Genomic DNA, 27461 nt, shown 5'->3' with positions numbered 1-27461 from the left:
CAACACAAGGATGCCTGGTGTCATAGAATCATAGAATGCTTTGGGTTGGAAAGGACCTTACTAGTTCTTATCTAGTTCCAACCCCCTGCCATGGGCAGGGATAACTCACAGTAGACCAGGTTGTGCAAGGATCTGTCCAACCTGGCCTTGAACATTGCCAGGGATGGAGCATTCACCACTTCTCTGGGCAACCTGTGCCAGAATGTCACCACCCTTGCAGTAAAGAACTTCTTCCTTATATATAACCTGAACTTCCTATTTTAGTTTGAACTGCTTACCTCTTGTACTATCACTACAGTCCCTGATGAAGAGTCCCTCTCCAGCATCCCTGTATGCCCCTCTCAGATATTGGAAGGCTGCTATGAGGTCACCATGCAGCCTCCTCCAGGCTGAACAGTCCCAACTTTCTTAGCCTATCTTTATAGAGGAGGTGCTCCAGCCCCCTTATCATCCTTGCGGCCTCCTCTGGACTTGCTCCAACAGCTGCATGTCCTTCTTATGTTGAAGACACCAGAACTCCTCTCTGTTTCTTCTCTGTTTCTCTTCTGCTCCCACCAGGATCCTTACTCTAACACAGAGCCTGTAGGAGGTACTTCAGTGTAAATCATGTATGATCACAGCTGAACACTTGACCTTCAACTGCAACTTTTTCCACTGTTTCTCTCAGTAATACAGTGTCAGATAGGTACCAGCAAGCTTCCTATTAGATGTGTATTGTGTCAGACAGTAAGTGCCTAGCCCAAGATAACAAGATTGGTGAGAGCTATTAGCACCCAGCTGACATGATTACATAGCTTCTATTTGGGCTGGATGCCTGTTCAGGATGAGCTCATGTCTGATTGCAAAATAGTACATAGAGACGTACTTCTATCAGGTCTCATGTTATATGGGAGTTAGAGGAATGGAGAATTTACTACATCAGTTACTCAAGGATAACTCTCAGAAAAACTCTATTTATTTCCATTAATGACATTGACACATGATTTGGGAGCGTTCTGTTCTATCTGCTGATAACATAAAGCTAAGTGACATTAAGCAGAGGGAATCAGGCTTTAAGACAGGAAAACCAAGATGGCTTAACTGATGGGAATAACAGTAATGCTATTCCCCAAATGTCAGTAATACAGTGCAAAGCCATGCAGCTGCTGACTATGGAGAAAAGATCTGGTGTGATACAAGCTATAATCAGAAAGAAGTGACAGAAGAAGAAAGTCTCTGAGTAGCCCCAACAGGTGATGGTAAGGTACAAGGAGACGGCATGCTCTTGAGTGAATCCATGCTAAATATAGAATACCACAGAGTAGTGGTACTATAAGCAGAACCCGTAGAAGGAGGGGGAAGAGCACGCCTGATTTTGTCCTTACTGCCAACGTGCCACTACTTCTCCAAAAGAAAATGTGAATCCAAGAAACGTGAATGGCACTAATCTGAAGATAAAAGAACTCACATGTAGAACAGTAAGAGGTAGAATGATGTTCTGGGATGGGTCATCAAGAGGAAAATTAAGAAAAAGATGATCTGTGTTTGATTTTTGACCCCATGGTAGTTATAAATTCCCTCAATGTCATATGGTAGCAGTTTTATAAAAGTATGAAATTTCGTTCAGTGAGAGGGGAGCATTATATGTCCTGAAAAGCCAGTAGCTAAGGCAAGACCTTCTAATGCATAAATATTATGGCCCACATATATACCTGCACATGTATTTATACATTAGTATGCACATATGAAGAGGCATCTGTAGCTTAGTGACCTGCTACCAATTTATTGCTACAATTCTGCAATTAAAAAACTTCTCTCACCAATTAGGGAAAATTATCACCAAGCTGAACAGCAAATGCCTGGAGAAGAGCAGGATAAACTAAGAAACACCTTTCCTCTCCAAGATATGGTAAGGTACATGATATCCCATGGTAAATTATGAGGATGAAAACATCAGCCCTCAAGAGTTACCAGGCACAAAAATTCAGAAAAAGGGAGAGAGATGAAGTTTTGATTCAAGAAAACTTTATTGTACACAAAGGGGCAGGAGAGACTCACAAAGAGCTAGTATGCAATATTGAGAGATAATGGCTGCCTCATCTTAGGGGAAGCAGAGGGATCTTCTCCAGAGCATGGCATATCGTTTTGCATGCGTCTTTGGTGTGGCAATCCAGATCACAAGGACTTGATCCGTCAGACCCACAGGGCCATTTGGGTGCAGATCCTGCCTGAAGCAACAGCAGAAAAGAGAGGTCAGGAGAAGAGAGCAAAGGGCGGAAGAAGAGGACAGTGACAAGCGGAGGGCGTGTGGCATTGCCAAAAGACCAGGCTTTAGCCAAGGATGTGAATACTCAGCACCCCTAAGGGCTCTGTACACATCTCACACCTACAGGGGTGGTGCTGGGGGTTACTTGGCTCTAGCAGAACACACGGGTGTCCCACAGCCTCTGGCTGTAGCGGGGCAGAGCCAAAGGGCTGCAGGCGGAAGGAGCGTAGGGTCTGCCAAAGGTGCAGAGGCCCCCCGAGGCCTGAGTGGCCCCGGCACCGTAGAGGCCTCCCAGCCCCAGGTTGCCCCCAAAGGCGGGTGCTCCGGAGGAGCCCACCACGGCTTGCTGGGGGAAGGAGCTGAGGATGGGGCCGGGGAAGGTGACAACCACAGGCGGTGGCTGGATGAAGGCTGAAGAGTCGGGACACTGGCGGGCGCACAGCTCGTTGCAGCTCTCAGCGATGGGCTGGGGGACGGCCACGCTGGTTCTTGGTGGGCACAGGTCGTAGGAAGACATCTTGGTGTGAGAAGAGCGGTGAGCCTGCAAAGGAAGGCACCAAGCATGGATGTCATAAGCAAGGGCCAGATCACCATGGTGGAGCTATGCCCTGTTCATCATACTTTTCAGGGGCTGCAGGGGCCAAAGCCACTGCCTTACCCTCACTGTCCAACACCTGTGCTTGGCCCATCCAGTCCCTCTTAGCACCCTACTCTCCATACATAGAGGTCACACTGTCCCTTCCACAGAGCTGTGCAGGGCCTGGCTCTGTGTGTCCTGGCCTGGCCGTGGATGAGGGCGCTCTGGCCATTGCTGCCTGCTGCCAGCATCTCGGTTGATGTCAGAGCTCTCCTGGCCAGGGAAGCCCTCTCCGGCCTTGGCCGCAGGAGGCAGAGCCCAGCAGGCACCCACCTACCCTTTTCCTGAGCAGAGCAAGGCAGGAGCGGTGGATGCCAGCGCTCAGCCTGGGCAGTGCTTTTATGCCTGGCTGGTGAGGGCGGGGAGCAGCGGCCGCGCTGGGGGCACGTGGCTCATGGCGGCCAATTCCCGACCTCCTCCCTGCGTGGTGCGGGGCTGTTTTGCTGATGCCGGTTCCTCGCCAGCCCCAACCCGCTCTATCAGCCACAGCAATTACCCTGCTTGGCCGCTTGTCAGCTGCCACCTCACGGGTCAAATTGTCCCCACTGGCTTTTCATTATCTCCATGTGTTAGAGGGCACGCGGTGTGACAAAGGCTGACTGCAAGTGCCGTGCGTGCCATGGCTCTTCCTCAGGGGCTTGGTCTCAGGACATCCTCAGGCGTTCTTTGCAGAGCCACTGGGCAGATGAGGGCGCTGAGCAAGAATTTGCTTTGTCAAGGCCTCCCGCACGCCAGTGACAGTGTGATGTGCTCCCAGCGTCCATTATCTGCAGAAGCGTGAGGTGATGAAATGCCAAATCCAAGGCATTCCTGTTGGCATCTGCCTGCTCAGCACTGTGTATCGCTGCCTGCTCAAACCAAAGGAGAGGGCTCCCATATGCCTGCAGGCACTGGCCATTGACCTCTGCCAATCTGGGCCAGCAAGAGTCCCCACGCTCTTCTTTCCTCAGGTAAGTGGTGTAAAGAGCACAGATCCCCACTCGGGCCCACGCATAAAGGGATGTGTCCAGCCCTGCCCCGGCACTGAGAGATCCTTGATGGTGTCTGGGGAGCTTTGGAGGAACATTATTGTGTGGGGGAGATGCTAGCTCTCATGTAGGCCACAGAGCAGAATGGGGAGGGAAGGAAGCCTGGAAGTAGCATGTGCTGTTCAGCAAGGGGATGCTGACTCAGGGAGGGGCAGGAGCCAGACAGCCCCGTCATCATGGGCGCGAAGGTGGTTCCGCCTCTGCAGATTGGTCCAGGCCGCTCCGAGCCGTGGCAAGGCCGGTATAAAAGCTGTGCCTCTGCCAGTCTCTCCCAACCACCTCTCTGGTTGCCTTCTCCTCGGGGAACAGGGTAAGTCTGTGGAAGCTTGTCCTCCTGGCCCCGTGCACCAGCCCCAAGCCGTCCATCTTGGGAGTTACCCCTTGCTGCTCTCTTGCAACCTGTGACTTCTTGCAGAGCACCATCCCGTAGCACACCAAGATGTCTTCCTACGACCTGTGCCCACCAAGGACCAGCGTGGCCGTCCCCCAGCCCATCGCTGAGAGCTGCAACGAGCTGTGCGCCCGCCAGTGTCCCGACTCTTCAGCCTTCATCCAGCCACCGCCTGTGGTTGTCACCTTCCCCGGCCCCATCCTCAGCTCCTTCCCCCAGCAAGCCGTGGTGGGCTCCTCCGGAGCACCTGCCTTTGGGGGCAACCTGGGGCTGGGAGGCCTCTACGGTGCCGGGGCCACTCAGGCCTCGGGGGGCCTCTGCACCTTTGGCAGACCCTACGCTCCTTCCGCCTGCAGCCCTTTGGCTCTGCCCCGCTACAGCCAGAGGCTGTGGGACACTCGTGGGCCCTGCTAGAGCTATCCCCAAATACCTGAGAGTTTTTTGGACACCTCAGCCTTAGCCCTCCTCTCTTACTTCCTCTACCTTTCTCCTGCTGAGAGAAGCCTGAAGGAACACCTTTCTTTGAACCCAGAAGAAAAATCTGTCTGCTTCTGCCTTACGTGTTGTTTTCCAGTTCAATAAAACAAGCCTGCATCCAATGCCTGTTTCTGCGCCTGTCTGTCACTGCCCAGCCTATCCTGATCCGGGCCGTGGCTGGCAGGCCACGGCAGTCTCCCAGCCCTAGCAGCACAGCCAGGCTGAGGTGCCCTTGGGGCACAGTACAGCCTGGGAAGCTCTGGACACACACGGCCCCACAGCTGCGCTCTGTGGGCCCTGGCTGAAGGCCCTTGCTCCCCTGCCAGTGGGACATGCAGCCCTAGGGCATCTGTAGACCTCCAGACTCCTTGTGCGTCAGTGGGTCTGCACCAGGGACTGGAGGAAGCCTGAGGCAATGCTTGCAGTGGCTCCAGCCCTGTGTGCCTCCCCACCTCTGCTTGAGGCTCTGTGGGAGAAAGTAAAGGGGAGGCTTCCCCTTCCTCTTCCCTACGCTGGTCCCTTTCTTTCTCCTCTGTTCCATTCCCTCCTCCTAACTTAACACCTTTCTTCTACTTCCTCTTCTCACACGTTAGCCTATTTCCTCTTCTTTCTCCCTTTCCTTCTCTTTTTCCCTTGCTAACTCCCAACACAGACCAGCATGCTCACTGCTCCATGGTTCCCTGCTGTGCACACAAAATCACAGGGATCACAGTTTGGTGACAGTGAGAGCAGCCTTTGCAGGGAGGGCATTTTGTCATGCTGTTACTTCAAGCAGGATCATGTGGAGCCGGCTGCCCAGCGCCATTTCCAGGGGCTTTTGTGCATCTGCAAGCACAAAGACTCCACAAGATCTTGAACAACTTCTGCCAGCAATTCCTTATTCTCATGATGATAAAAAGGCTTGGGACGTTGAGGTAGAGCCTCCTTCTTTTTGCTGGAGCCCATTTACTCTAGGCCTGGCACCGGGAATCTCTGAAAAGAGCATGGCTGTATTTCTGCAGCACAGCTTCGAAACCTGTCAGATATGGTGCCACTCCCAGGCAGTGAAGAGCAGGCACAGGGGCGCTGCAAGAGCCTGTCCTGATCTCTGTCTTTTCCCCGGCAGCTGAAGCCCCACCAAAATCCTTTCTACATCTTCCTGCATGGCTCAAGACCCAACACCACCCACCCTCCCATAACTGGGGCATCTCAGGACCAGCATTTGCCCTCCTACGGTTGCCTGGTAACCACCTCCATGGTCTCCCCAGCTGGGAGAAGAAGGGAGGGAGACAAACCTTAGATGCGGGTAAACTTTATTGTTCATAGAGGGGCAGGAAAGACTGTCATAGGGTCGGTGAGCAAATCCAAGAGAGACTGGCCGCCACATCTTTGGGGCAGCAGAGGCATCTTTTCCAGAGCAAGGCTTTTGGCTCTGCATGCCCCCTTGGCTCGATATTCCAGATTTGTAGAACTTAGCTCACCAGCCCCAAAGGGAATTTGGGTGCAGGGTCAGTCCTCTGTGACAACTGAGAAGAGAGGGATGGTGAGAAAAGCAGAGGGTAGGAGAAGATGAGAGTGATAAGCAGAAGGCATGCAACATAGCTGGCTGCCCAGGCCTTGGCTGGAGATGAGGATGCTCAGCACTCCTCAGTACCCCGTGCACGCCATTTCACCCCTGCGGGGCTGATGGTGCGGATGGCCTGGCTCTAGCAGGGCCCACGGGTGTCCCACAGCCTCTGGCTGTAGCGGGGCAGAGCCAAAGGGCTGCAGGCGGAAGGAGCGTAGGGTCTGCCAAAGGTGCAGAGGCCCCCCGAGGCCTGAGTGGCCCCGGCACCGTAGAGGCCTCCCAGCCCCAGGTTGCCCCCAAAGGCGGGTGCTCCGGAGGAGCCCACCACGGCTTGCTGGGGGAAGGAGCTGAGGATGGGGCCGGGGAAGGTGACAACCACAGGCGGTGGCTGGATGAAGGCTGAAGAGTCGGGACACTGGCGGGCGCACAGCTCGTTGCAGCTCTCAGCGATGGGCTGGGGGACGGCCACGCTGGTTCTTGGTGGGCACAGGTCGTAGGAAGACATCTTGGTGTGAGAAGAGCGGTGAGCCTGCAAAGGAAGGCACCAAGCATGGATGTCATAAGCAAGGGCCAGATCACCATGGTGGAGCTATGCCCTGTTCATCATACTTTTCAGGGGCTGCAGGGGCCAAAGCCACTGCCTTACCCTCACTGTCCAACACCTGTGCTTGGCCCATCCAGTCCCTCTTAGCACCCTACTCTCCATACATAGAGGTCACACTGTCCCTTCCACAGAGCTGTGCAGGGCCTGGCTCTGTGTGTCCTGGCCTGGCCGTGGATGAGGGCGCTCTGGCCATTGCTGCCTGCTGCCAGCATCTCGGTTGATGTCAGAGCTCTCCTGGCCAGGGAAGCCCTCTCCGGCCTTGGCCGCAGGAGGCAGAGCCCAGCAGGCACCCACCTACCCTTTTCCTGAGCAGAGCAAGGCAGGAGCGGTGGATGCCAGCGCTCAGCCTGGGCAGTGCTTTTATGCCTGGCTGGTGAGGGCGGGGAGCAGCGGCCGCGCTGGGGGCACGTGGCTCATGGCGGCCAATTCCCGACCTCCTCCCTGCGTGGTGCGGGGCTGTTTTGCTGATGCCGGTTCCTCGCCAGCCCCAACCCGCTCTATCAGCCACAGCAATTACCCTGCTTGGCCGCTTGTCAGCTGCCACCTCACGGGTCAAATTGTCCCCACTGGCTTTTCATTATCTCCATGTGTTAGAGGGCACGCGGTGTGACAAAGGCTGACTGCAAGTGCCGTGCGTGCCATGGCTCTTCCTCAGGGGCTTGGTCTCAGGACATCCTCAGGCGTTCTTTGCAGAGCCACTGGGCAGATGAGGGCGCTGAGCAAGAATTTGCTTTGTCAAGGCCTCCCGCACGCCAGTGACAGTGTGATGTGCTCCCAGCGTCCATTATCTGCAGAAGCGTGAGGTGATGAAATGCCAAATCCAAGGCATTCCTGTTGGCATCTGCCTGCTCAGCACTGTGTATCGCTGCCTGCTCAAACCAAAGGAGAGGGCTCCCATATGCCTGCAGGCACTGGCCATTGACCTCTGCCAATCTGGGCCAGCAAGAGTCCCCACGCTCTTCTTTCCTCAGGTAAGTGGTGTAAAGAGCACAGATCCCCACTCGGGCCCACGCATAAAGGGATGTGTCCAGCCCTGCCCCGGCACTGAGAGATCCTTGATGGTGTCTGGGGAGCTTTGGAGGAACATTATTGTGTGGGGGAGATGCTAGCTCTCATGTAGGCCACAGAGCAGAATGGGGAGGGAAGGAAGCCTGGAAGTAGCATGTGCTGTTCAGCAAGGGGATGCTGACTCAGGGAGGGGCAGGAGCCAGACAGCCCCGTCATCATGGGCGCGAAGGTGGTTCCGCCTCTGCAGATTGGTCCAGGCCGCTCCGAGCCGTGGCAAGGCCGGTATAAAAGCTGTGCCTCTGCCAGTCTCTCCCAACCACCTCTCTGGTTGCCTTCTCCTCGGGGAACAGGGTAAGTCTGTGGAAGCTTGTCCTCCTGGCCCCGTGCACCAGCCCCAAGCCGTCCATCTTGGGAGTTACCCCTTGCTGCTCTCTTGCAACCTGTGACTTCTTGCAGAGCACCATCCCGTAGCACACCAAGATGTCTTCCTACGACCTGTGCCCACCAAGGACCAGCGTGGCCGTCCCCCAGCCCATCGCTGAGAGCTGCAACGAGCTGTGCGCCCGCCAGTGTCCCGACTCTTCAGCCTTCATCCAGCCACCGCCTGTGGTTGTCACCTTCCCCGGCCCCATCCTCAGCTCCTTCCCCCAGCAAGCCGTGGTGGGCTCCTCCGGAGCACCTGCCTTTGGGGGCAACCTGGGGCTGGGAGGCCTCTACGGTGCCGGGGCCACTCAGGCCTCGGGGGGCCTCTGCACCTTTGGCAGACCCTACGCTCCTTCCGCCTGCAGCCCTTTGGCTCTGCCCCGCTACAGCCAGAGGCTGTGGGACACCCGTGGGCCCTGCTAGAGCTATCCCCAAATACCTGAGAGTTTTTTGGACACCTCAGCCTTAGCCCTCCTCTCTCACTTCCTCTACCTTTCTCCTGCTGAGAGAAGCCTGAAGGAACACCTTTCTTTGAACCCAGAAGAAAAATCTGTCTGCTTCTGCCTTACGTGTTGTTTTCCAGTTCAATAAAACAAGCCTGCATCCAATGCCTGTTTCTGCGCCTGTCTGTCACTGCCCAGCCTATCCTGATCCGGGCCGTGGCTGGCAGGCCACGGCAGTCTCCCAGCCCTAGCAGCACAGCCAGGCTGAGGTGCCCTTGGGGCACAGTACAGCCTGGGAAGCTCTGGACACACACGGCCCCACAGCTGCGCTCTGTGGGCCCTGGCTGAAGGCCCTTGCTCCCCTGCCAGTGGGACATGCAGCCCTAGGGCATCTGTAGACCTCCAGACTCCTTGTGCGTCAGTGGGTCTGCACCAGGGACTGGAGGAAGCCTGAGGCAATGCTTGCAGTGGCTCCAGCCCTGTGTGCCTCCCCACCTCTGCTTGAGGCTCTGTGGGAGAAAGTAAAGGGGAGGCTTCCCCTTCCTCTTCCCTACGCTGGTCCCTTTCTTTCTCCTCTGTTCCATTCCCTCCTCCTAACTTAACACCTTTCTTCTACTTCCTCTTCTCACACATTAGCCTATTTCCTCTTCTTTCTCCCTTTCCTTCTCTTTTTCCCTTGCTAACTCCCAACACAGACCAGCATGCTCACTGCTCCATGGTTCCCTGCTGTGCACACAAAATCACAGGGATCACAGTTTGGTGACAGTGAGAGCAGCCTTTGCAGGGAGGGCATTTTGTCATGCTGTTACTTCAAGCAGGATCATGTGGAGCCGGCTGCCCAGCGCCATTTCCAGGGGCTTTTGTGCATCTGCAAGCACAAAGACTCCACAAGATCTTGAACAACTTCTGCCAGCAATTCCTTATTCTCATGATGATAAAAAGGCTTGGGACGTTGAGGTAGAGCCTCCTTCTTTTTGCTGGAGCCCATTTACTCTAGGCCTGGCACCGGGAATCTCTGAAAAGAGCATGGCTGTATTTCTGCAGCACAGCTTCGAAACCTGTCAGATATGGTGCCACTCCCAGGCAGTGAAGAGCAGGCACAGGGGCGCTGCAAGAGCCTGTCCTGATCTCTGTCTTTTCCCCGGCAGCTGAAGCCCCACCAAAATCCTTTCTACATCTTCCTGCATGGCTCAAGACCCAACACCACCCACCCTCCCATAACTGGGGCATCTCAGGACCAGCATTTGCCCTCCTACGGTTGCCTGGTAACCACCTCCATGGTCTCCCCAGCTGGGAGAAGAAGGGAGGGAGACAAACCTTAGATGCGGGTAAACTTTATTGTTCATAGAGGGGCAGGAAAGACTGTCATAGGGTCGGTGAGCAAATCCAAGAGAGACTGGCCGCCACATCTTTGGGGCAGCAGAGGCATCTTTTCCAGAGCAAGGCTTTTGGCTCTGCATGCCCCCTTGGCTCGATATTCCAGATTTGTAGAACTTAGCTCACCAGCCCCAAAGGGAATTTGGGTGCAGGGTCAGTCCTCTGTGACAACTGAGAAGAGAGGGATGGTGAGAAAAGCAGAGGGTAGGAGAAGATGAGAGTGATAAGCAGAAGGCATGCAACATAGCTGGCTGCCCAGGCCTTGGCTGGAGATGAGGATGCTCAGCACTCCTCAGTACCCCGTGCACGCCATTTCACCCCTGCGGGGCTGATGGTGCGGATGGCCTGGCTCTAGCAGGGCCCACGGGTGTCCCACAGCCTCTGGCTGTAGCGGGGCAGAGCCAAAGGGCTGCAGGCGGAAGGAGCGTAGGGTCTGCCAAAGGTGCAGAGGCCCCCCGAGGCCTGAGTGGCCCCGGCACCGTAGAGGCCTCCCAGCCCCAGGTTGCCCCCAAAGGCGGGTGCTCCGGAGGAGCCCACCACGGCTTGCTGGGGGAAGGAGCTGAGGATGGGGCCGGGGAAGGTGACAACCACAGGCGGTGGCTGGATGAAGGCTGAAGAGTCGGGACACTGGCGGGCGCACAGCTCGTTGCAGCTCTCAGCGATGGGCTGGGGGACGGCCACGCTGGTTCTTGGTGGGCACAGGTCGTAGGAAGACATCTTGGTGTGCGATGGGATGGTGCTCTGCAAGAAGAAAGGAGTTGTAAGAGATCAAAAGGGTGGAGCACAAAAGATGGAGAGGCCAGGGCTGGAGCAGGTTGCTACGAGACAGAGCACTCTCAGACTCACCCTGTTTCCACGAGGAGAAGGCGACCAGAGAGGTGGTTGGAAGAAACTGGCAGAGGCTCAGCTTTTATACTATCCTTGCCACGGCTCAGCACCACTTGGGCCAATCTGCAGAGGCGGAACCACCTTCGCGCCCATGATGACGGGGCTGTCTGGCTCCTGCCCCTCCCTGAGTCAGCATCCCCTTGCCAGAACAGCACATGCTACTTCCAGGTTTCCTCCCCTCCCCATTCTGCTCTGTGGCCTACATGAGAGCTAGCATCTCCGTCACATAACCCTGTGCCTCCCCAGCACCGCACACACTGTAAAGTCCCTCACAGTGCTGGGGCAGGGCTGGCCATATCCCGTGATGCGTGGGCCCGAGTGGGGATCTGTGCTCCTTACACCATGTACCTCAGGAAAGAAAAGTCCGATGGCTCTTTCTGCCCCAGCATTAGAGAGGCTGAAGGTCAGCGCCCATAGGCACATGGAAGCTAGCTCCCCTTTAGCTGGAGAGTTGTTCACAGTGCTGAGCAGGCAGTGCACAACAGGAGTGCCTTTGATATGGCATTTCGTAACCTCTCGTCTCTGTAGATAATGGACATAGGCTGCACGTCACAGAGCTGCTCATATAGGGGAAGCCATTGAAAGGGTAATTCTTGCCCAGTGAAAGCAGTGTGGTCTGTCCAGTGGCTCTGCAAAGAACGCCTGAGGATGTCCTGAGACCAAGCCCCTGAGGAAGAGCCATGGCACGCACGGCACTTGCAGTCAGCCTTTGTCACACCGCGTGCCCTCTAACACATGGAGATAATGAAAAGCCAGTGGGGACAATTTGACCCGTGAGGTGGCAGCTGACAAGCGGCCAAGCAGGGTAATTGCTGTGGCTGATAGAGCGGGTTGGGGCTGGCGAGGAACCGGCATCAGCAAAACAGCCCCGCACCACGCAGGGAGGAGGCCGGGAATTGGCCGCCATGAGCCACGTGCCCCCAGCGCGGCCGCTGCTCCCCGCCCTCACCAGCCAGGCATAAAAGCACTGCCCAGGCTGAGCGCTGGCATCCACCGCTCCTGCCTTGCTCTGCTCAGGAAAAGGGTAGGTGGGTGCCTGCTGGGCTCTGCCTCCCGTGTCTGAGGCCGGCGACGGACTCCCTATCCAGGAGAGCTCTGGCACAGTGGCCAAGCTGGCAGCAGGCTGGGGTGGCCAGATAGCCCTAAATGATGGCGGAAGGAGGGAGGATGGAACCGCTAGGCGAGGACATGAGAGCCAGGATCAGCACAGGCTCTGGGGAAGGGAATGTTTTGACTGTGAGTGAAGAGTAGGGCGTAGATGGGGAATGGATGGGCCAAAGACAAGCGTTGGGCAGTGCAGGCAAGGCAGTGGTTCTGGCCCCTGTAGCTCCAGGGCAGCATGAGGAAAAAAACAGCACTTCTGGATTGGGGGGAATCAAGCCCTCACTCATGACACCCATCCTTGGCATTGCAGGCTCAGCTCTCTTGCACCAAGATGTCTTCCTACGACCTGTGCCCACCAAGAACCAGCGTGGCCGTCCCCCAGCCCATCGCTGAGAGCTGCAACGAGCTGTGCGCCCGCCAGTGTCCCGACTCTTCAGCCTTCATCCAGCCACCGCCTGTGGTTGTCACCTTCCCCGGCCCCATCCTCAGCTCCTTCCCCCAGCAAGCCGTGGTGGGCTCCTCCGGAGCACCCGCCTTTGGGGGCAACCTGGGGCTGGGAGGCCTCTACGGTGCCGGGGCCACTCAGGCCTCGGGGGGCCTCTGCACCTTTGGCAGACCCTACGCTCCTTCCGCCTGCAGCCCTTTGGCTCTGCCCCGCTACAGCCAGAGGCTGTGGAACTCCTGTGGGTCCTGCTAGAGCCAGCCCCACATTCCCCGGAGTTCCCAGGACACCTCACCCTTAGGCCTCCCCTTTTTATTACCAGGCTTTCCCTCTCTCCATGACACTTCTCTTCCTCCTTGCTCCTGCCTGTGCTCAGATGTTTTATTCCACCAGAATCCCACAAGGAACTTCCTTGTCTCTAAAGCAGCCTCCAACTGGGAGAAGTTTGAAGGAACACCTCTCCGGAAATTGTGAAGGAAAACCTTCTGACTTCTGCCTTATGTGTCTTTTTCCCCTGCAATAAAACAAGTCTGCATCCAATGTCTGCCTCTGCACTTTTCTGTCATTGCTCAGCCTGGGCTACAGGCTTCCCGGGTCCTGCTCTGGGCCCTGCCAGCCAAACCATGGTAGTCTCCCAGCCCCGGCAGCAACAAAGCCAGGCTTAGCTGCTTTTGGGGAGCTCTGGACACACACGGCCCCACAGTTGAGCTCCAGGAGCCCAGGCTGAAGGCGCTTGCTCCCTTGCCAGTGGGACATGCAGCCCTAAGGCGTCTGCAGACCTCCAGCCTCCTTGTGCATCACTGCCTCTCCACCAGGGACTAGAGGCGGGCAGGGGCAATGTCTGCAGTGGCTCCAGCCCTGTGTGCCTCCTTGGCTCTCCTTGATGCTCTGCGGGAAATAGCAGAGGGGAGGCCTCCACTTCCTCTTTGCTATGCCTATCCCTTTTCTCCTGCTCTCTTTTGTTCCCTCCTGCCTTATTCAACCCCTTGCCTCTTCTTCCTTCCCTTACACTTCTGCTTATTCCCTCTTCTTCCCCTTCCTTATCTTTTTCTCTCGCTAACTCCCAGCACAGACCAACATGTTTGCACCAACTTCTTTCCCTGATGCACACACTAAATCACAGGAATCACAGCTTGATGAGAGTGGGAGCAGCCTTTGCAAGGAAGGCATCTTGTCAGGCTGCTGCCTCAAGCAAGATCACCTGGAGCTGGCTGCCCAGCAACATGTCCAGGGGTTGTTGTCCATCTCCAAGCACAGAGACTCCACAAGATCCACGACAACCTCTTCCAGTACTTGCTCATCCTCACGGTGAAAAAACCGTCTTGGGAAGTCAAGGTTTCCCTGGATTCCATTTCTTGTAGTCCTGGCACTGGACATCTCTGAAAAGAGCCTGGCTCCAGCTTCTCGACAGCTTAACTTCAGACCTGTGTGCACACTGATTAGACCCCGTGAGCATCCTCTGTATGAGCAGTAGTTAACCCAGCTCTCTGATGCCCTCACCACAGGACAGTTTCTCTCTGTCCTGCCATCATTTTCGTGCTTTCATCCGAGCTGGCCACTAAACACCACAGAGCAGCTCGCTCACAACCTCCCCGCTGGGATGGACTGAGAATTGGAGGTCTAAAATTGAGGAAACTCACGGGATGAGGAAAAGACACCTCCATAAGGGAAGCAAACGCGATACAGGCAAGCAAAGCAAACAAGGAATTTGTTCTAGACTTGCCGTTGACAGCAGATGTTCAGCCATCTCCAGAAAAGCAGGACTCCGCCACATGTAATGTTTATGGCACAGGATACAGCTGAATGCTTTTGGCCAAGGCATGTTTCTGGATCCTGCTCCTGTTGGTGTCCCTGGGCACCCCCAGGGCCTTTCCTGACAAACTGCTCTTCACAACCCATGCCACGTGGCTGGCCCAGGGTTTAATACTCTCTGTTGCCAAGTCTCCTCTGTGCAGATGCCTGGAAACGCTGTATTGCTTCTGCAGAGCATCGCGACCTGTTGCAGCTGGTGTCACTCCCAGGCGGTGAAGAGCAGGCGTAAGAGCACTGCCTGAACCTGTCTAAGTATCTGCCCTCTCTCCAGCTCCTGCAAGACCCACCACAAGCCTTTCTCCATCCTGCCTGAATGTTCAATGACCCAACAGCACCCACCCTCACCTGACCTGGGCATCTCAGGACCAGCATTTGCCCTCCCACAGTTGCCTGAGAGCCACCTCCATGGTCTCCCCAGCTGGGAGAAGAAGGGAGGGAGACAAACCTTAGATGCAGGAAAACTTTATTGTGCCCAGAGGGGCAGGAAAGACTGTCACAGAACCAGAGGGCAAATCCCAGAGAGCCTGATGGCCACTTCTTGGAGGAAGCAGAGGCATTGTCTCCAGAGCAAGGCTTCAAGCGCAGCATACTGCCTTGCTGAAGCATTTCAGATCCCCAGGACTTGGCCATCAGCCCCTCAGGGCCTCATGGGTGCAGATCCTGCTCCGTGTGACAACTCAGAAGAGAGAGGAAACGGGAGGAGAGCAGAGGGCAGAAGAGAGCAGGGATGAGCGGAGGGAGTGCCACGTTGCCAGCTACCAAGGCCTTGGCTGGAGATGAGGATGCTCAGCACTCCTCAGTACCCTGTGCAAGCCATTTCACCCCAGCAGAGGTATGGTGGCATTGACCTGGCTCTAGCAGGACCCACGGGTGTCCCACAGCCTCTGGCTGTAGCGGGGCAGAGCCAAAGGGCTGCAGGCGGAAGGAGCGTAGGGTCTGCCAAAGGTGCAGAGGCCCCCCGAGACCTGAGTGGCCCCGGCACCGTAGAGGCCTCCCAGCCCCAGGTTGCCCCCAAAGGCGGGTGCTCCGGAGGAGCCCACCACGGCTTGCTGGGGGAAGGAGCTGAGGATGGGGCCGGGGAAGGTGACAACCACAGGCGGTGGCTGGATGAAGGCTGAAGAGTCGGGACACTGGCGGGCGCACAGCTCGTTGCAGCTCTCAGCGATGGGCTGGGGGACGGCCACGCTGGTCCTTGGTGGGCACAGGTCGTAGGAAGACATCTTGGTGCGAGAGAGCTGAGCCTGCAATACAAGGCATCAAGGATGGGTGTCATGAGTGAGGGCCAAAACACCTCCTCCCGTTAGGTGCCCTTTTCCTAAACCAGTCCTGGGGCTGGAGGGATGACAGCCACTGCCTAACCTCACTGCCCACTGCTTTCCACGCAGATCCCCTCAGGGCCCTACACTCACAAATAGAGGCCACACAACCCCTTTGCCAGAGCCTGTGCTGATCGTGGCTCTGCATGTCCTGGCCATGCAGCTCCTTTTTCCCTCCTCCTGACTTGGATGAGGGCGCTCTGGCCATTGCTGCCTGCTGCCAGCATCTCGGTTGATGTCAGAGCTCTCCTGGCCAGGGAAGCCCTCTCCGGCCTTGGCCGCAGGAGGCAGAGCCCAGCAGGCACCCACCTACCCTTTTCCTGAGCAGAGCAAGGCAGGAGCGGTGGATGCCAGCGCTCAGCCTGGGCAGTGCTTTTATGCCTGGCTGGTGAGGGCGGGGAGCAGCGGCCGCGCTGGGGGCACGTGGCTCATGGCGGCCAATTCCCGGCCTCCTCCCTGCGTGGTGCGGGGCTGTTTTGCTGATGCCGGTTCCTCGCCAGCCCCAACCCGCTCTATCAGCCACAGCAATTACCCTGCTTGGCCGCTTGTCAGCTGCCACCTCACGGGTCAAATTGTCCCCACTGGCTTTTCATTATCTCCATGTGTTAGAGGGCACGCGGTGTGACAAAGGCTGACTGCAAGTGCCGTGCGTGCCATGGCTCTTCCTCAGGGGCTTGGTCTCAGGACATCCTCAGGCGTTCTTTGCAGAGCCACTGGGCAGATGAGGGCGCTGAGCAAGAATTTGCTTTGTCAAGGCCTCCCGCACGCCAGTGACAGTGTGATGTGCTCCCAGCGTCCATTATCTGCAGAAGCGTGAGGTGATGAAATGCCAAATCCAAGGCATTCCTGTTGGCATCTGCCTGCTCAGCACTGTGTATCGCTGCCTGCTCAAACCAAAGGAGAGGGCTCCCATATGCCTGCAGGCACTGGCCATTGACCTCTGCCAATCTGGGCCAGCAAGAGTCCCCACGCTCTTCTTTCCTCAGGTAAGTGGTGTAAAGAGCACAGATCCCCACTCGGGCCCACGCATAAAGGGATGTGTCCAGCCCTGCCCCGGCACTGAGAGATCCTTGATGGTGTCTGGGGAGCTTTGGAGGAACATTATTGTGTGGGGGAGATGCTAGCTCTCATGTAGGCCACAGAGCAGAATGGGGAGGGAAGGAAGCCTGGAAGTAGCATGTGCTGTTCAGCAAGGGGATGCTGACTCAGGGAGGGGCAGGAGCCAGACAGCCCCGTCATCATGGGCGCGAAGGTGGTTCCGCCTCTGCAGATTGGTCCAGGCCGCTCCGAGCCGTGGCAAGGCCGGTATAAAAGCTGTGCCTCTGCCAGTCTCTCCCAACCACCTCTCTGGTTGCCTTCTCCTCGGGGAACAGGGTAAGTCTGTGGAAGCTTGTCCTCCTGGCCCCGTGCACCAGCCCCAAGCCGTCCATCTTGGGAGTTACCCCTTGCTGCTCTCTTGCAACCTGTGACTTCTTGCAGAGCACCATCCCGTCGCACACCAAGATGTCTTCCTACGACCTGTGCCCACCAAGGACCAGCGTGGCCGTCCCCCAGCCCATCGCTGAGAGCTGCAACGAGCTGTGCGCCCGCCAGTGTCCCGACTCTTCAGCCTTCATCCAGCCACCGCCTGTGGTTGTCACCTTCCCCGGCCCCATCCTCAGCTCCTTCCCCCAGCAAGCCGTGGTGGGCTCCTCCGGAGCACCCGCCTTTGGGGGCAACCTGGGGCTGGGAGGCCTCTACGGTGCCGGGGCCACTCAGGCCTCGGGGGGCCTCTGCACCTTTGGCAGACCCTACGCTCCTTCCGCCTGCAGCCCTTTGGCTCTGCCCCGCTACAGCCAGAGGCTGTGGGACACCCGTGGGCCCTGCTAGAGCTATCCCCAAATACCTGAGAGTTTTTTGGACACCTCAGCCTTAGCCCTCCTCTCTTACTTCCTCTACCTTTCTCCTGCTGAGAGAAGCCTGAAGGAACACCTTTCTTTGAACCCAGAAGAAAAATCTGTCTGCTTCTGCCTTACGTGTTGTTTTCCAGTTCAATAAAACAAGCCTGCATCCAATGCCTGTTTCTGCGCCTGTCTGTCACTGCCCAGCCTATCCTGATCCGGGCCGTGGCTGGCAGGCCACGGCAGTCTCCCAGCCCTAGCAGCACAGCCAGGCTGAGGTGCCCTTGGGGCACAGTACAGCCTGGGAAGCTCTGGACACACACGGCCCCACAGCTGCGCTCTGTGGGCCCTGGCTGAAGGCCCTTGCTCCCCTGCCAGTGGGACATGCAGCCCTAGGGCATCTGTAGACCTCCAGACTCCTTGTGCGTCAGTGGGTCTGCACCAGGGACTGGAGGAAGCCTGAGGCAATGCTTGCAGTGGCTCCAGCCCTGTGTGCCTCCCCACCTCTGCTTGAGGCTCTGTGGGAGAAAGTAAAGGGGAGGCTTCCCCTTCCTCTTCCCTACGCTGGTCCCTTTCTTTCTCCTCTGTTCCATTCCCTCCTCCTAACTTAACACCTTTCTTCTACTTCCTCTTCTCACACGTTAGCCTATTTCCTCTTCTTTCTCCCTTTCCTTCTCTTTTTCCCTTGCTAACTCCCAACACAGACCAGCATGCTCACTGCTCCATGGTTCCCTGCTGTGCACACAAAATCACAGGGATCACAGTTTGGTGACAGTGAGAGCAGCCTTTGCAGGGAGGGCATTTTGTCATGCTGTTACTTCAAGCAGGATCATGTGGAGCCGGCTGCCCAGCGCCATTTCCAGGGGCTTTTGTGCATCTGCAAGCACAAAGACTCCACAAGATCTTGAACAACTTCTGCCAGCAATTCCTTATTCTCATGATGATAAAAAGGCTTGGGACGTTGAGGTAGAGCCTCCTTCTTTTTGCTGGAGCCCATTTACTCTAGGCCTGGCACCGGGAATCTCTGAAAAGAGCATGGCTGTATTTCTGCAGCACAGCTTCGAAACCTGTCAGATATGGTGCCACTCCCAGGCAGTGAAGAGCAGGCACAGGGGCGCTGCAAGAGCCTGTCCTGATCTCTGTCTTTTCCCCGGCAGCTGAAGCCCCACCAAAATCCTTTCTACATCTTCCTGCATGGCTCAAGACCCAACACCACCCACCCTCCCATAACTGGGGCATCTCAGGACCAGCATTTGCCCTCCTACGGTTGCCTGGTAACCACCTCCATGGTCTCCCCAGCTGGGAGAAGAAGGGAGGGAGACAAACCTTAGATGCGGGTAAACTTTATTGTTCATAGAGGGGCAGGAAAGACTGTCATAGGGTCGGTGAGCAAATCCAAGAGAGACTGGCCGCCACATCTTTGGGGCAGCAGAGGCATCTTTTCCAGAGCAAGGCTTTTGGCTCTGCATGCCCCCTTGGCTCGATATTCCAGATTTGTAGAACTTAGCTCACCAGCCCCAAAGGGAATTTGGGTGCAGGGTCAGTCCTCTGTGACAACTGAGAAGAGAGGGATGGTGAGAAAAGCAGAGGGTAGGAGAAGATGAGAGTGATAAGCAGAAGGCATGCAACATAGCTGGCTGCCCAGGCCTTGGCTGGAGATGAGGATGCTCAGCACTCCTCAGTACCCCGTGCACGCCATTTCACCCCTGCGGGGCTGATGATGCGGATGGCCTGGCTCTAGCAGGGCCCACGGGTGTCCCACAGCCTCTGGCTGTAGCGGGGCAGAGCCAAAGGGCTGCAGGCGGAAGGAGCGTAGGGTCTGCCAAAGGTGCAGAGGCCCCCCGAGGCCTGAGTGGCCCCGGCACCGTAGAGGCCTCCCAGCCCCAGGTTGCCCCCAAAGGCGGGTGCTCCGGAGGAGCCCACCACGGCTTGCTGGGGGAAGGAGCTGAGGATGGGGCCGGGGAAGGTGACAACCACAGGCGGTGGCTGGATGAAGGCTGAAGAGTCGGGACACTGGCGGGCGCACAGCTCGTTGCAGCTCTCAGCGATGGGCTGGGGGACGGCCACGCTGGTTCTTGGTGGGCACAGGTCGTAGGAAGACATCTTGGTGTGCGATGGGATGGTGCTCTGCAAGAAGAAAGGAGTTGTAAGAGATCAAAAGGGTGGAGCACAAAAGATGGAGAGGCCAGGGCTGGAGCAGGTTGCTACGAGACAGAGCACTCTCAGACTCACCCTGTTTCCACGAGGAGAAGGCGACCAGAGAGGTGGTTGGAAGAAACTGGCAGAGGCTCAGCTTTTATACTATCCTTGCCACGGCTCAGCACCACTTGGGCCAATCTGCAGAGGCGGAACCACCTTCGCGCCCATGATGACGGGGCTGTCTGGCTCCTGCCCCTCCCTGAGTCAGCATCCCCTTGCCAGAACAGCACATGCTACTTCCAGGTTTCCTCCCCTCCCCATTCTGCTCTGTGGCCTACATGACAGCTAGCATCTCCGTCACATAACCCTGTGCCTCCCCAGCACCGCACACACTGTAAAGTCCCTCACAGTGCTGGGGCAGGGCTGGCCATATCCCGTGATGCGTGGGCCCGAGTGGGGATCTGTGCTCCTTACACCATGTACCTCAGGAAAGAAAAGTCCGATGGCTCTTTCTGCCCCAGCATTAGAGAGGCTGAAGGTCAGCGCCCATAGGCACATGGAAGCTAGCTCCCCTTTAGCTGGAGAGTTGTTCACAGTGCTGAGCAGGCAGTGCACAACAGGAGTGCCTTTGATATGGCATTTCGTAACCTCTCGTCTCTGTAGATAATGGACATAGGCTGCACGTCACAGAGCTGCTCATATAGGGGAAGCCATTGAAAGGGTAATTCTTGCCCAGTGAAAGCAGTGTGGTCTGTCCAGTGGCTCTGCAAAGAACGCCTGAGGATGTCCTGAGACCAAGCCCCTGAGGAAGAGCCATGGCACGCACGGCACTTGCAGTCAGCCTTTGTCACACCGCGTGCCCTCTAACACATGGAGATAATGAAAAGCCAGTGGGGACAATTTGACCCGTGAGGTGGCAGCTGACAAGCGGCCAAGCAGGGTAATTGCTGTGGCTGATAGAGCGGGTTGGGGCTGGCGAGGAACCGGCATCAGCAAAACAGCCCCGCACCACGCAGGGAGGAGGCCGGGAATTGGCCGCCATGAGCCACGTGCCCCCAGCGCGGCCGCTGCTCCCCGCCCTCACCAGCCAGGCATAAAAGCACTGCCCAGGCTGAGCGCTGGCATCCACCGCTCCTGCCTTGCTCTGCTCAGGAAAAGGGTAGGTGGGTGCCTGCTGGGCTCTGCCTCCCGTGTCTGAGGCCGGCGACGGACTCCCTATCCAGGAGAGCTCTGGCACAGTGGCCATGCTGGCAGCAGGCTGGGGTGGCCAGATAGCCCTAAATGATGGCGGAAGGAGGGAGGATGGAACCGCTAGGCGAGGACATGAGAGCCAGGATCAGCACAGGCTCTGGGGAAGGGAATGTTTTGACTGTGAGTGAAGAGTAGGGCGTAGATGGGGAATGGATGGGCCAAAGACAAGCGTTGGGCAGTGCAGGCAAGGCAGTGGTTCTGGCCCCTGTAGCTCCAGGGCAGCATGAGGAAAAAAACAGCACTTCTGGATTGGGGGGAATCAAGCCCTCACTCATGACACCCATCCTTGGCATTGCAGGCTCAGCTCTCTTGCACCAAGATGTCTTCCTACGACCTGTGCCCACCAAGAACCAGCGTGGCCGTCCCCCAGCCCATCGCTGAGAGCTGCAACGAGCTGTGCGCCCGCCAGTGTCCCGACTCTTCAGCCTTCATCCAGCCACCGCCTGTGGTTGTCACCTTCCCCGGCCCCATCCTCAGCTCCTTCCCCCAGCAAGCCGTGGTGGGCTCCTCCGGAGCACCCGCCTTTGGGGGCAACCTGGGGCTGGGAGGCCTCTACGGTGCCGGGGCCACTCAGGCCTCGGGGGGCCTCTGCACCTTTGGCAGACCCTACGCTCCTTCCGCCTGCAGCCCTTTGGCTCTGCCCCGCTACAGCCAGAGGCTGTGGAACTCCTGTGGGTCCTGCTAGAGCCAGCCCCACATTCCCCGGAGTTCCCAGGACACCTCACCCTTAGGCCTCCCCTTTTTATTACCAGGCTTTCCCTCTCTCCATGACACTTCTCTTCCTCCTTGCTCCTGCCTGTGCTCAGATGTTTTATTCCACCAGAATCCCACAAGGAACTTCCTTGTCTCTAAAGCAGCCTCCAACTGGGAGAAGTTTGAAGGAACACCTCTCCGGAAATTGTGAAGGAAAACCTTCTGACTTCTGCCTTATGTGTCTTTTTCCCCTGCAATAAAACAAGTCTGCATCCAATGTCTGCCTCTGCACTTTTCTGTCATTGCTCAGCCTGGGCTACAGGCTTCCCGGGTTCTGCTCAGGGCCCTGCCAGCCAAACCATGGTAGTCTCCCAGCCCCGGCAGCAACAAAGCCAGGCTTAGCTGCTTTTGGGGAGCTCTGGACACACACGGCCCCACAGTTGAGCTCCAGGAGCCCAGGCTGAAGGCGCTTGCTCCCTTGCCAGTGGGACATGCAGCCCTAAGGCGTCTGCAGACCTCCAGCCTCCTTGTGCATCACTGCCTCTCCACCAGGGACTAGAGGCGGGCAGGGGCAATGTCTGCAGTGGCTCCAGCCCTGTGTGCCTCCTTGGCTCTCCTTGATGCTCTGCGGGAAATAGCAGAGGGGAGGCCTCCACTTCCTCTTTGCTATGCCTATCCCTTTTCTCCTGCTCTCTTTTGTTCCCTCCTGCCTTATTCAACCCCTTGCCTCTTCTTCCTTCCCTTACACTTCTGCTTATTCCCTCTTCTTCCCCTTCCTTATCTTTTTCTCTCGCTAACTCCCAGCACAGACCAACATGTTTGCACCAACTTCTTTCCCTGATGCACACACTAAATCACAGGAATCACAGCTTGATGAGAGTGGGAGCAGCCTTTGCAAGGAAGGCATCTTGTCATGCTGCTGCCTCAAGCAAGATCACCTGGAGCTGGCTGCCCAGCAACATGTCCAGGGGCTGTTGTCCATCTCCAAGCACAGAGACTCCACAAGATCCACGACAACCTCTTCCAGTACTTGCTCATCCTCACGGTGAAAAAACCGTCTTGGGAAGTCAAGGTTTCCCTGGATTCCATTTCTTGTAGTCCTGGCACTGGACATCTCTGAAAAGAGCCTGGCTCCAGCTTCTCGACAGCTTAACTTCAGACCTGTGTGCACACTGATTAGACCCCGTGAGCATCCTCTGTATGAGCAGTAGTTAACCCAGCTCTCTGATGCCCTCACCACAGGACAGTTTCTCTCTGTCCTGCCATCATTTTCGTGCTTTCATCCGAGCTGGCCACTAAACACCACAGAGCAGCTCGCTCACAACCTCCCCGCTGGGATGGACTGAGAATTGGAGGTCTAAAATTGAGGAAACTCACGGGATGAGGAAAAGACACCTCCATAAGGGAAGCAAACGCGATACAGGCAAGCAAAGCAAACAAGGAATTTGTTCTAGACTTGCCGTTGACAGCAGATGTTCAGCCATCTCCAGAAAAGCAGGACTCCGCCACATGTAATGTTTATGGCACAGGATACAGCTGAATGCTTTTGGCCAAGGCATGTTTCTGGATCCTGCTCCTGTTGGTGTCCCTGGGCACCCCCAGGGCCTTTCCTGACAAACTGCTCTTCACAACCCATGCCACGTGGCTGGCCCAGGGTTTAATACTCTCTGTTGCCAAGTCTCCTCTGTGCAGATGCCTGGAAACGCTGTATTGCTTCTGCAGAGCATCGCGACCTGTTGCAGCTGGTGCCACTCCCAGGCGGTGAAGAGCAGGCGTAAGAGCACTGCCTGAACCTGTCTAAGTATCTGCCCTCTCTCCAGCTCCTGCAAGACCCACCACAAGCCTTTCTCCATCCTGCCTGAATGTTCAATGACCCAACAGCACCCACCCTCACCTGACCTGGGCATCTCAGGACCAGCATTTGCCCTCCCACAGTTGCCTGAGAGCCACCTCCATGGTCTCCCCAGCTGGGAGAAGAAGGGAGGGAGACAAACCTTAGATGCAGGAAAACTTTATTGTGCCCAGAGGGGCAGGAAAGACTGTCACAGAACCAGAGGGCAAATCCCAGAGAGCCTGATGGCCACTTCTTGGAGGAAGCAGAGGCATTGTCTCCAGAGCAAGGCTTCAAGCGCAGCATACTGCCTTGCTGAAGCATTTCAGATCCCCAGGACTTGGCCATCAGCCCCTCAGGGCCTCATGGGTGCAGATCCTGCTCCGTGTGACAACTCAGAAGAGAGAGGAAACGGGAGGAGAGCAGAGGGCAGAAGAGAGCAGGGATGAGCGGAGGGAGTGCCACGTTGCCAGCTACCAAGGCCTTGGCTGGAGATGAGGATGCTCAGCACTCCTCAGTACCCTGTGCAAGCCATTTCACCCCAGCAGAGGTATGGTGGCATTGACCTGGCTCTAGCAGGACCCACGGGTGTCCCACAGCCTCTGGCTGTAGCGGGGCAGAGCCAAAGGGCTGCAGGCGGAAGGAGCGTAGGGTCTGCCAAAGGTGCAGAGGCCCCCCGAGGCCTGAGTGGCCCCGGCACCGTAGAGGCCTCCCAGCCCCAGGTTGCCCCCAAAGGCGGGTGCTCCGGAGGAGCCCACCACGGCTTGCTGGGGGAAGGAGCTGAGGATGGGGCCGGGGAAGGTGACAACCACAGGCGGTGGCTGGATGAAGGCTGAAGAGTCGGGACACTGGCGGGCGCACAGCTCGTTGCAGCTCTCAGCGATGGGCTGGGGGACGGCCACGCTGGTCCTTGGTGGGCACAGGTCGTAGGAAGACATCTTGGTGTGCGACGGGATGGTGCTCTGCAAGAAGTCACAGGTTGCAAGAGAGCAGCAAGGGGTAACTCCCAAGATGGACGGCTTGGGGCTGGTGCACGGGGCCAGGAGGACAAGCTTCCACAGACTTACCCTGTTCCCCGAGGAGAAGGCAACCAGAGAGGTGGTTGGGAGAGACTGGCAGAGGCACAGCTTTTATACCGGCCTTGCCACGGCTCGGAGCGGCCTGGACCAATCTGCAGAGGCGGAACCACCTTCGCGCCCATGATGACGGGGCTGTCTGGCTCCTGCCCCTCCCTGAGTCAGCATCCCCTTGCTGAACAGCACATGCTACTTCCAGGCTTCCTTCCCTCCCCATTCTGCTCTGTGGCCTACATGAGAGCTAGCATCTCCCCCACACAATAATGTTCCTCCAAAGCTCCCCAGACACCATCAAGGATCTCTCAGTGCCGGGGCAGGGCTGGACACATCCCTTTATGCGTGGGCCCGAGTGGGGATCTGTGCTCTTTACACCACTTACCTGAGGAAAGAAGAGCGTGGGGACTCTTGCTGGCCCAGATTGGCAGAGGTCAATGGCCAGTGCCTGCAGGCATATGGGAGCCCTCTCCTTTGGTTTGAGCAGGCAGCGATACACAGTGCTGAGCAGGCAGATGCCAACAGGAATGCCTTGGATTTGGCATTTCATCACCTCACGCTTCTGCAGATAATGGACGCTGGGAGCACATCACACTGTCACTGGCGTGCGGGAGGCCTTGACAAAGCAAATTCTTGCTCAGCGCCCTCATCTGCCCAGTGGCTCTGCAAAGAACGCCTGAGGATGTCCTGAGACCAAGCCCCTGAGGAAGAGCCATGGCACGCACGGCACTTGCAGTCAGCCTTTGTCACACCGCGTGCCCTCTAACACATGGAGATAATGAAAAGCCAGTGGGGACAATTTGACCCGTGAGGTGGCAGCTGACAAGCGGCCAAGCAGGGTAATTGCTGTGGCTGATAGAGCGGGTTGGGGCTGGCGAGGAACCGGCATCAGCAAAACAGCCCCGCACCACGCAGGGAGGAGGCCGGGAATTGGCCGCCATGAGCCACGTGCCCCCAGCGCGGCCGCTGCTCCCCGCCCTCACCAGCCAGGCATAAAAGCACTGCCCAGGCTGAGCGCTGGCATCCACCGCTCCTGCCTTGCTCTGCTCAGGAAAAGGGTAGGTGGGTGCCTGCTGGGCTCTGCCTCCTGCGGCCAAGGCCGGAGAGGGCTTCCCTGGCCAGGAGAGCTCTGACATCAACCGAGATGCTGGCAGCAGGCAGCAATGGCCAGAGCGCCCTCATCCAAGTCAGGAGGAGGGAAAAAGGAGCTGCATGGCCAGGACATGCAGAGCCACGATCAGCACAGGCTCTGGCAAAGGGGTTGTGTGGCCTCTATTTGTGAGTGTAGGGCCCTGAGGGGATCTGCGTGGAAAGCAGTGGGCAGTGAGGTTAGGCAGTGGCTGTCATCCCTCCAGCCCCAGGACTGGTTTAGGAAAAGGGCACCTAACGGGAGGAGGTGTTTTGGCCCTCACTCATGACACCCATCCTTGATGCCTTGTATTGCAGGCTCAGCTCTCTCGCACCAAGATGTCTTCCTACGACCTGTGCCCACCAAGGACCAGCGTGGCCGTCCCCCAGCCCATCGCTGAGAGCTGCAACGAGCTGTGCGCCCGCCAGTGTCCCGACTCTTCAGCCTTCATCCAGCCACCGCCTGTGGTTGTCACCTTCCCCGGCCCCATCCTCAGCTCCTTCCCCCAGCAAGCCGTGGTGGGCTCCTCCGGAGCACCCGCCTTTGGGGGCAACCTGGGGCTGGGAGGCCTCTACGGTGCCGGGGCCACTCAGGCCTCGGGGGGCCTCTGCACCTTTGGCAGACCCTACGCTCCTTCCGCCTGCAGCCCTTTGGCTCTGCCCCTCTACAGCCAGAGGCTGTGGAACTCCTGTGGGTCCTGTTAGAGCAACTGCTATAGCCTTTGTACTTGTCAGTAATGGAAGTACTTTGTAGAAGCTAGTTATGCCCAGTGTTGCAACTATTAATCTTTTCTATGAACACTTATTTTTCTGTGTTCAATTTTTTGTTTCACTCAAGTTTCACACATCTTTTCCCTATTATGCTCTTTTCTGTATTTTCAATGTGCTATATTTTCAGGTGTCTTTTGCTTTGTCATTATCTTTATAATTTGTGGCATGAACCTGTGTAAAATATTGTAATTTGTTAGCTTTGGTTGAATTTTTAACTTGACAACTGTTAAGAGTAGAAATGTTCACCTGCACTTTTTCTTTTGGTTTTTATTCTTCTTGTCCTCCTATTTTTTGTTTTATCAGTCTGATTTTACAGCTTTTTTTTTCAATAAATCCTTTATGCATCACATTTTCAGTGTGTTTTTATAATCTTTTCTTATTCTAAATATTTTTTGAGGATTCAGCTGATTTTATACCTGGCTATTGCACAGAAGATATTCTGCTTCCATGCTTTAGTCCATATTGTCTATTTCCTTCCAATTATGTTTTACATTCCCATTTTTTACAGATTTTCTATGATTTATATTTTTGATCTGTACTAGTCATTCATGGCCATGTTAGTACACATTTAGTAGAGAGCAACAGAATTAAGGATCGAGAATAGCTGTTTCCATCTTTTCCATACTGTATGTATTTTCTCTCTCTCAATATTTTTCTTTATCTTCTAACATCATCTCCTGCACCTTACCTGCATGATTTTTTGGTTGTTGTCTATTCTGTGTAGTTGACCTTCATTATCATATGATTATCAATATAATTTAAAATAAATCATGAATTTTCTTTGGTTGATTATGTTACTATTACACATAAACCTTCACTTTCTTCATCTTCCATGAAAATACATTCCACCTTCTCGCCTATGATAAAATTTGTCACACTTGCTTAGTTTTAAGAGTACTTTAGAACAGTAACAGATCTCCAGACCAATGAAATACTCCTGTCTCTAATATGCAAAAA

The 27461-nt window shown here is 56.2% G+C and overlaps 12 pseudogenes across 12 annotated transcripts; 6 read left to right on the top strand and 6 right to left on the bottom strand.

Moving 5' to 3' along the window:
- Positions 1 to 2396: 2396 nt before the first annotated feature.
- LOC308230477 (scale keratin pseudogene) lies at positions 2397 to 2762 on the bottom strand (annotated as a pseudogene). The gene has a single exon. The product of its transcript is annotated as a scale keratin pseudogene (transcript).
- A 1587-nt stretch (positions 2763 to 4349) lies between these two features.
- On the top strand, positions 4350 to 4715 carry LOC308230476 (scale keratin pseudogene; annotated as a pseudogene). The gene has a single exon. The product of its transcript is annotated as a scale keratin pseudogene (transcript).
- A 1748-nt stretch (positions 4716 to 6463) lies between these two features.
- LOC308230474 (scale keratin pseudogene) lies at positions 6464 to 6829 on the bottom strand (annotated as a pseudogene). Its single transcript has one exon. The product of its transcript is annotated as a scale keratin pseudogene (transcript).
- Positions 6830 to 8416: 1587 nt separating this feature from the next.
- On the top strand, positions 8417 to 8782 carry LOC308230473 (scale keratin pseudogene; annotated as a pseudogene). The gene has a single exon. The product of its transcript is annotated as a scale keratin pseudogene (transcript).
- Positions 8783 to 10530: 1748 nt separating this feature from the next.
- LOC308230472 (scale keratin pseudogene) lies at positions 10531 to 10896 on the bottom strand (annotated as a pseudogene). Its single transcript has one exon. The product of its transcript is annotated as a scale keratin pseudogene (transcript).
- Positions 10897 to 12502: 1606 nt separating this feature from the next.
- On the top strand, positions 12503 to 12868 carry LOC308230468 (scale keratin pseudogene; annotated as a pseudogene). The gene has a single exon. The product of its transcript is annotated as a scale keratin pseudogene (transcript).
- Positions 12869 to 15279: 2411 nt separating this feature from the next.
- On the bottom strand, positions 15280 to 15645 carry LOC308230471 (scale keratin pseudogene; annotated as a pseudogene). The gene has a single exon. The product of its transcript is annotated as a scale keratin pseudogene (transcript).
- A 1599-nt stretch (positions 15646 to 17244) lies between these two features.
- LOC308230470 (scale keratin pseudogene) lies at positions 17245 to 17610 on the top strand (annotated as a pseudogene). The gene has a single exon. The product of its transcript is annotated as a scale keratin pseudogene (transcript).
- Positions 17611 to 19358: 1748 nt separating this feature from the next.
- LOC308230465 (scale keratin pseudogene) lies at positions 19359 to 19724 on the bottom strand (annotated as a pseudogene). The gene has a single exon. The product of its transcript is annotated as a scale keratin pseudogene (transcript).
- A 1606-nt stretch (positions 19725 to 21330) lies between these two features.
- On the top strand, positions 21331 to 21696 carry LOC308230467 (scale keratin pseudogene; annotated as a pseudogene). The gene has a single exon. The product of its transcript is annotated as a scale keratin pseudogene (transcript).
- Positions 21697 to 24107: 2411 nt separating this feature from the next.
- On the bottom strand, positions 24108 to 24473 carry LOC308230469 (scale keratin pseudogene; annotated as a pseudogene). Its single transcript has one exon. The product of its transcript is annotated as a scale keratin pseudogene (transcript).
- A 1599-nt stretch (positions 24474 to 26072) lies between these two features.
- On the top strand, positions 26073 to 26438 carry LOC308230478 (scale keratin pseudogene; annotated as a pseudogene). Its single transcript has one exon. The product of its transcript is annotated as a scale keratin pseudogene (transcript).
- The last annotated feature ends 1023 nt before the right edge of the window (positions 26439 to 27461 follow it).

Source organism: Psittacula echo, assembly GCF_963264785.1.
Source record: "Psittacula echo genome assembly, chromosome: 26".
In the NCBI taxonomy this organism is placed as follows: domain Eukaryota; kingdom Metazoa; phylum Chordata; class Aves; order Psittaciformes; family Psittacidae; genus Psittacula; species Psittacula echo.
Note: the sequence above shows the minus strand (reverse complement) of the source record. Positions and strands in the feature narration are given on the sequence as shown.